Here is a 7371-nt window from a genome sequence, read left to right as displayed (position 1 = left end):
AATGATGTTTATGTTGTAGTTGACCATATTCCATCTTATCAATCAAATTCTGCAATTACATTGTATACTGGGTCCATCAACAATGAAATAGCTTCCTTGTCCAAAACTTCCAATAACACGCCTGATATTATTGACCTAGTAGATTTGTATTTGTGTGCTATAGACATCACCATTAAGGAAGGTTCTATTTTTAATAGCAAGGATGCATGAAAAAAAGCTTTATACTTGCTTGCTATTAAACATAGTTTTGAACTTAGGACTGCTCACTCAAATCAAATGTCTCTTGAACTTTATTGCAATAACCCTTCTTGTAGTTAGTATCTTAGGTCGTCTGTTTATAAAAAAAAAAGTGGTTTATGGATTGTTTGTAAGTTTAACGATGTTCATAAATGTTCTATTGACATTGTTAAGGATGCTCATAGGTAGACAACATCGTGGATAGTATCTGATTGTATGGAGTCTTATTTAAATATGAATTCCATGACCCCATGTCGTCCATGTGATGTCATAAATTTCATGAAAAGGCAACATGGGATTAATTTGAGTTATGATAAAACATGGAAAGGTCATGAACTTGCATTAAATTCAATTCGGGTACTCTAGAGTCATCATATGCCCTGCTGCCTGCATTCTCTAATGCTTTGATTGAAAAGAATCCATGTGGGTTTTGAATAATAGTTATACTGCAAATAAATTTAATGATACATTATACTTATATAATGTAAAATGCAGTTAATGACATATGCTTACTCATGTCTTTAATTTTTTAAAATAGGAACTTATACAACACAAGAAGTAAATGATGATGGTATCAAGTACTATTTTATGGCTCTTGTTGCTTCAATTCATGCATGAGAGTATTGCTTTCCGATCATATCAGTTGATGGTGCAACTTTGAAGAACAATTTTTTTGGTACTCTACTATCTGCGTGTACATTGGATGGTAACTCATAAATTGTTCCCCTTGCATTTTCTATTGTTGATTCAGAGAATGATGATTCATGGTGTTGGTTTTTCCGAAATTTAAAAGCTGCTTTTGGTGTACATAATGATCTTGTGATTGTGTCTAATGGTCATAAGAGCATACCAAAGGGTATAAGTGTTGTGTACAATTCAACCGAACATGGATTGTGTGCTTTTCACCTATTTAAGAATGTTAAAAAAACATACAAGTCAACTCCAATTGAACGACCATTCCATATGTGTGCTAGGGCCTATACAACTCTTGATTATTAATATAACATGAGGCAATTGGATGATATATCCCCTTAAACTAGGCTGGAATTAGATGATCTAGGCAACATAAATGGTGCATGGCATTTTGTGTAAGAAAAAGATATACCTTGATGACCACAAATATATCTAAAAGTATGGATTCATACCTTAAGAAAGCACGTGAGTTACCTATTCTTGGCCTTCTTGAATTTATTCAGAGTTTGATTCAGCGATGGTTCTCTGAACTTCATAGTAATTCTAGTTTTCAGCATTCAAAACTAACCTCATATACAGAAGACGTGCTTCAAACATCGTTAAGGGATAGTAGGCCCATGGATGTGAGTCATTTGCATTTTGTATGATTTTTAATTAAAATATTATATGTATATGTCACTTATTTTAATTAGTTTCATATTTTATATTATAGATGTATCCTATTAACCAACATGAGTTTGACGTCCATGACAAAACTAAACAATTCCAAGTGAGCATCCTCAACTGCAGTTGTTCGTGTCGGCATTGGGATCTAGACCTTAAACATGTCCGCATGCTTGCATTGCTTTGTCTCGTAGAAACCTTGGATTAGAGTCACGCACACATGATTTTTATCACGTTTCCAATTTAATTTCATTATATACCAAGGAAACATGGTCGATTGGTAACGTGCAATAATTTTCAAGTCTATGCAATTTGAATGATGACCCCATTTGTCCTCCTCAAGTCAAACGCCCTGCGGGAAGACCTAGGAAAAAGAGAATTCCATCATGCTTAGAGAATAGAAAAACAGTACGGTATACTTGGTTGAGTTTGGGTTTTTCGTTGTTTTTGCACTGTTACCTCATATTTTTTGTTGCGAACATTTATGAATGGCTTTATTTTTTCAAGTACTTATAAATTTGTTATCTTTTTTTAATACAGGTTAACTTTTCCATCTATTATTACTATATTGTATATGTTGTTCATCGTACGTTTGCAATATTAATTACACTGTAATTATCACTACTTAACGTTTTCGCATCTCTTTGTTACAACGTAGTCATATATAACTATGTATAAAACGTTGCTTTCTAAATGTGTATGACATTGTAATTATCACTACTTAATGTTTTTCACTTCTGTCATGCTCTTTGTGTTTCTATCTTAGTGAAGGATTAAATAATAACAGACTTGTTTTTTGTTTTCACTCACGAAATCTATGAATAGAGTTTTTTGTTGATTGTATTTGTATATAATTTTAAGACGTTGTGCAATGTTATAAAATATTAGCCATCATTCTCAACTATAATGATATATAGTTATTTATCAAATTAGATTGTTTGATTTGATTATCAATTTTGACTAACTATTATATAGCAAATTCAAATAAACTTTTTATCAATATATAAGAACGACTAGATATGTAAATTATAGACTTCAGTTCGCTTCATTGGTAGGATAATTAAAAGGAAAAAATAAATAAATAAAAGGACCATAAAATGCATTAACTATAATTAAAAAGTCATTTAAAACATAAACTAAGAGGTTGGTCTAAACAAAAAACATAAATTTAGAAGTTCCAATTCTAGGAAACTTTAATCCAAAATAGTATATTCATCCGTGATCACATTCTTTTACGCCTGACTCAAATAAAGGTCAAAGGATGGGCTATTCTCGTCAACATATTCTTTAGATTTTTTTGACATTTTGCTCTTCACTGCATCAATCCATATACCAGTAATTGGTGTATTTATAGCATCCTTCAATGGAGCTGATTTTACAGCTCTATGTCGATCCATTTCCTCTTTTTCCTTCTCTAATTCTTCTACCGTCGTCCCCAACTATCAACTTTAATAATTAATTTAGTCAGTATAATATTGTTATTTATTTCTAGAGTATCATTTATATACAATCACTTTAATTTTAAAAACTTACATGTTGTAAGATGATTTGTGTTGACTTCAAGTTTGGGTCAATCATATCCCAACCTTCTTTTGATCTTTGATTTTCAAAAAATGGAAATTATATGTTAGTAGAGTACAAAGTCTACAAGTTTAATATAGTGGTCCATTATACTTTACCTATTTATTATTGTGGGCTATCGAAGCTTGCACCCCAATTGATGAACGAAATCTACCAGTTGCATAAGTTGTTGGTCTAACAATTGCATCCTATCAGTAGGTATTTTCAAAAAAATTTATTAATTTTACATTTAGTAACATGTTTAACTATACAGTTTTTAAAAAATCTTTTTATACCCTTAACAGAGTTTCCCTTCTGGTGTTTTGACAACCTTTCATATACCTCATCCTCTTCTATTAACTGTATGACATTGTTGATCATATTGTATGGATCTTCAACATGCTATTATATGTCATAAACACATAAGATATCATATATTGTTAGGACTTAAACTATAAAATTCAGTTCATTGATATTTTATAATCTTGTAGCATGTGTTTCCTCTCTCTTCTAGTTTTGACTCTTCTGGTTTTATCACTTTACATTCTTGCGGTTGTTGGGTTATCATATTAGGCAATATGCTTTTTCATTTTTTATTCCCTGTTCCTCCACCTCCTTAATGTTCATCATCTCTCTTAATTTTTCAATATCATAAGCTATGTCAAGATTTGGATTGTCTTGATTATCTTCTTGATTATCTTCATACTATCCAATTTCTTTGTGAACTCAGATGCCGCCTGTTTGTATGTAAGCGTTATTCAACTTTTTTTATGGATTAAATAACTACGTTTTAATCATAGAACGTATCATAAAGACTTCACCGCTATTTTAAGTATTTCCTGCTCCTCTATTCTTTTCATTTGTTCCAATATTAGGTTTATTTTTTTCCATCAATTTAACCATTTCTTGCCTCAAGAAGTCTTGATTCTTCATCACAAATTGTTGATTTCCATTGATTGTTTGATTTATCATCTCTTGATGTTTCTCCATCCTCTCTAGTAGCTCTGTAATATGTTCGGTGTCTATTGATTTGCGTAGGCTTCTATTAATTGTGAGGTCCACTACATGCATTTTTTATTTTTGCTTTTGAAGTTCCAATTCAACTTCTTGAATTACTTTTTTCTTTTCTTCCAGAAATGACTCAAACCATGGAATTTTCATTTCTTTTGGAGTAGCTAAGAGTGGAAAATTTTCAAGCTACAAAACATAATGAAGAGACAAAAACTGTTAGTAAACATTTTATTACTTAGATTGTTATGCAATATGTATGTAATTCAATGTTACCTCGGGTGAATCGAAAACCTTCTTCAAGTCCTTCCATTTTGGTTGGCTATCAGCAACCCAATTTATTATTCTTGGCAGATTCATATTAACTCTCCTTGCAAAGTTGTTTTCTCCAATACTAAGCTTAGGTATGACTTTGTATGCCCATACTAGGATTGGGAATACAAACCCTCCTAATGTCAATCCTATAGCACACTTAGTAGATATGGCATTATGCATCACATCAACCACAAGGTCAAAAGCCAACCTACTCCAAGGATAATTTCTAAAAAACTCCTCATCATCCACCATCAAGATATGGTTGATGTCTACATGTACAATATCCTATTTTGGTAGAAGGAAACTCTTGAGGAAATATAGCTAGGCCATTTTTAGTTAGTCACTCTCGGAATCACCCTTGCTAACCTTAAAGCTTTGATTGACAAACCTTCTCATAACTGTCTTTTCTCCCTCAAAATATAAGTATATAATATGGCCATCTCCTTTAATCTTCTCCCTGTCTATGTTAGGCAAAGGTTCACAATTTAGGCCTGTAATTAGAGAAAATTCTCCAAGGCCAAATTTTAACACCCTACCTCCTATTAAGAAGTTTAATTGTGAGGAAGATCTAAGCTTGCATTGTCTCTAAATCAAGTGCATCAATAGTTGGGAAGACCGATTTGTTATGGAGAAGTCAAGGAAGTGACCAAATGGAGTTGTCTTAGAACTTTTCTAGAAGGGGTTTTATAAGTCTCTCCTTGAGTACTTCAATTACCTTTGATTTTCCTAGTAGGTTTATTCGTAGGGGTTCATCCTACTTTTATTTTGGCATTAAATACAATATATCCTAGAAAACCCCATAATAAACACTTGTGTTATAAAATTATAATGTTATTATATTCTATTACAAGTTTGATAAATATATCATTCAATAGTACATTGGTTTAATTACAGAAATGTGCTAATCTAACAAATTAATTTAGGTATACTTATATTGTTCTCATCATAAAACATACAACAAACAATACTATATTATCCTCACATATATTTTATAATAACTAGTCATATCAAACCATAACTTAAATTTATATGCATCCAACCAGTCACATTACATCATATTTGCAGTTTATATTCGGTCTCCAACATATAATTAATAAAATTATTAGTTATAATAAAAATTATTGTATGTAGTACAAACCTCACTATTTTCTTCAATTGTAATAGCTTTTTGAGCTTTCCGTTTTGTTTGATTTCCTTTTTCATTCTCCTTCTCAACGATTACCTTCAAGGATTAACATTCTATTAGAATTTTCTATGCACCAAACTATTTTATAAACTCACTTGAGAAATATTACCTTTTTTTTATTTGTTTTCTTTAATGGGGGAGTGTTCTTGCTATGATATTATTTCTTCGTGGCTATTTGATGGTCTTTTAATCTCCTCATTGCTATCATTTTCAACATATTCTTTTGTGTGTTCTTGATGTTCTGCTTCCTCCATTGTCTCGTTCTGTGTTACTTTCATATTAGAATGATTCAATTTGAACATAATTATGGCGTAATTCTATTGTTTATACCTTTTTCTCTTCAATATCGTCTTCATGTTTGTCGTTATCACTTAATCTCGTCTTTCTTTTACCCTTTGTTGGCGATTTTAAATTATGCAAAACAATGTAGACATGATTTCAAGGCATCTATTTAATAATTGTTATATGCAGGAATATGAAACTGCAGTTACCTTTGAATTTGTTTATACAACTTACAACTAAATAATTACATTTTGGTTATATAAAATTGCTTCTATAATCTATCACATATAATATACAAAAAAACAACTGTAACATCCCGAATTTTTCAGGTAATTTTCATTAAATTATCTCGAAATATTTGGCCGTTATTTTGATAAATTAGGGCTGAAAATTTAATTTGGGAGGCAAGATAATTAATTTAAAAAGATATTTGTAAAGAATTGGAATTTTAATTCAATTTAAGGGAAAATTGGATTAATTTACTTGGTAAAAAGTGTGATTTTTTAAATTGACTAACATTTGGAATGATGTAATTTTATCTCAAATATTGGATTGTATGTTCCTTTAATTTTGGTTTGGAGCCAAAATTAAGTTAATTGGAGAAGTTAATTAATTTGAGATTAATTTGATGAGAGATTTAGAATTTTTGGATTATTTTGGATAAATATTAAACAAAGAAAAAGAAAGAATTAGAATTTTGAAAATTAAAAGGAATTTAATATTTAAGAAGGAAAAAAAATTGGTTTTAAATGTTATCCTCTTTAATTTTGGAGTTTGGATCCAAATTAGAGAAGATAATTAATTTAAATTGAGTTATAAAAGAAGTTTGGATTTAATTTAAACTTATTAAGTTATGAAACTTCTAATAATTATATTGTTAAATTTCTAATTAAAAAAGAATATGGATTCCCAAATTAATTAGAATATCGATTTTTCTAATTAATTAAAAAATGGATCTTCTAATTAGAGAAAATGTCCTATTCAAAAAGAAAATTTAATCTATCTAGTACTTCAAGTTATGAAATCCCAAATAGTTTAGATTTAGGATTATTTTTCCTCTATAAATACAACCATCCACCTCATTCCAAACCATTCACTTCACTCCAAAGGGAGGCCAATTAGAGTTCTATCTTAGACTAAACTGATATTCCTCATGTATTCAGGCACCAAATTGGAGTTTTAACGGACATAGTATGTTGTCTGACATTATCAAAGATTGATTTTGGAGATTAATCAAAAGCAAGTTGTCCAATAATTTTAATGTCGATTTTGAGGAAATTTTCATATTGAAGATTAATTTGGGATTTAAGCCAAGAAGTTTCTCAAGCTAAGAGAGTTGGATTGCTTCATTTATATTGAGCTAAGTGACTTTTGACTAGTTCGTCTTCGAACCAGTCGTCCTACCACTTAGACTGTTTACTTAAGAC

At 30.3% G+C, this 7371-nt stretch overlaps 1 pseudogene; it reads left to right on the top strand.

The window, feature by feature from the left end:
• Positions 1 to 516: 516 nt before the first annotated feature.
• Positions 517 to 2208, top strand: LOC150036768 (uncharacterized; annotated as a pseudogene).
• Positions 2209 to 7371: the final 5163 nt, after the last annotated feature.

The sequence above is a fragment of the Benincasa hispida genome, chromosome 4 (genome assembly GCF_027475165.1).
Source record: "Benincasa hispida cultivar pf3 chromosome 4, pf3_genome.v1.1, whole genome shotgun sequence".
Lineage (NCBI taxonomy): Eukaryota > Viridiplantae > Streptophyta > Magnoliopsida > Cucurbitales > Cucurbitaceae > Benincasa > Benincasa hispida.
This window is presented reverse-complemented; position numbering and strand designations above follow the sequence as displayed.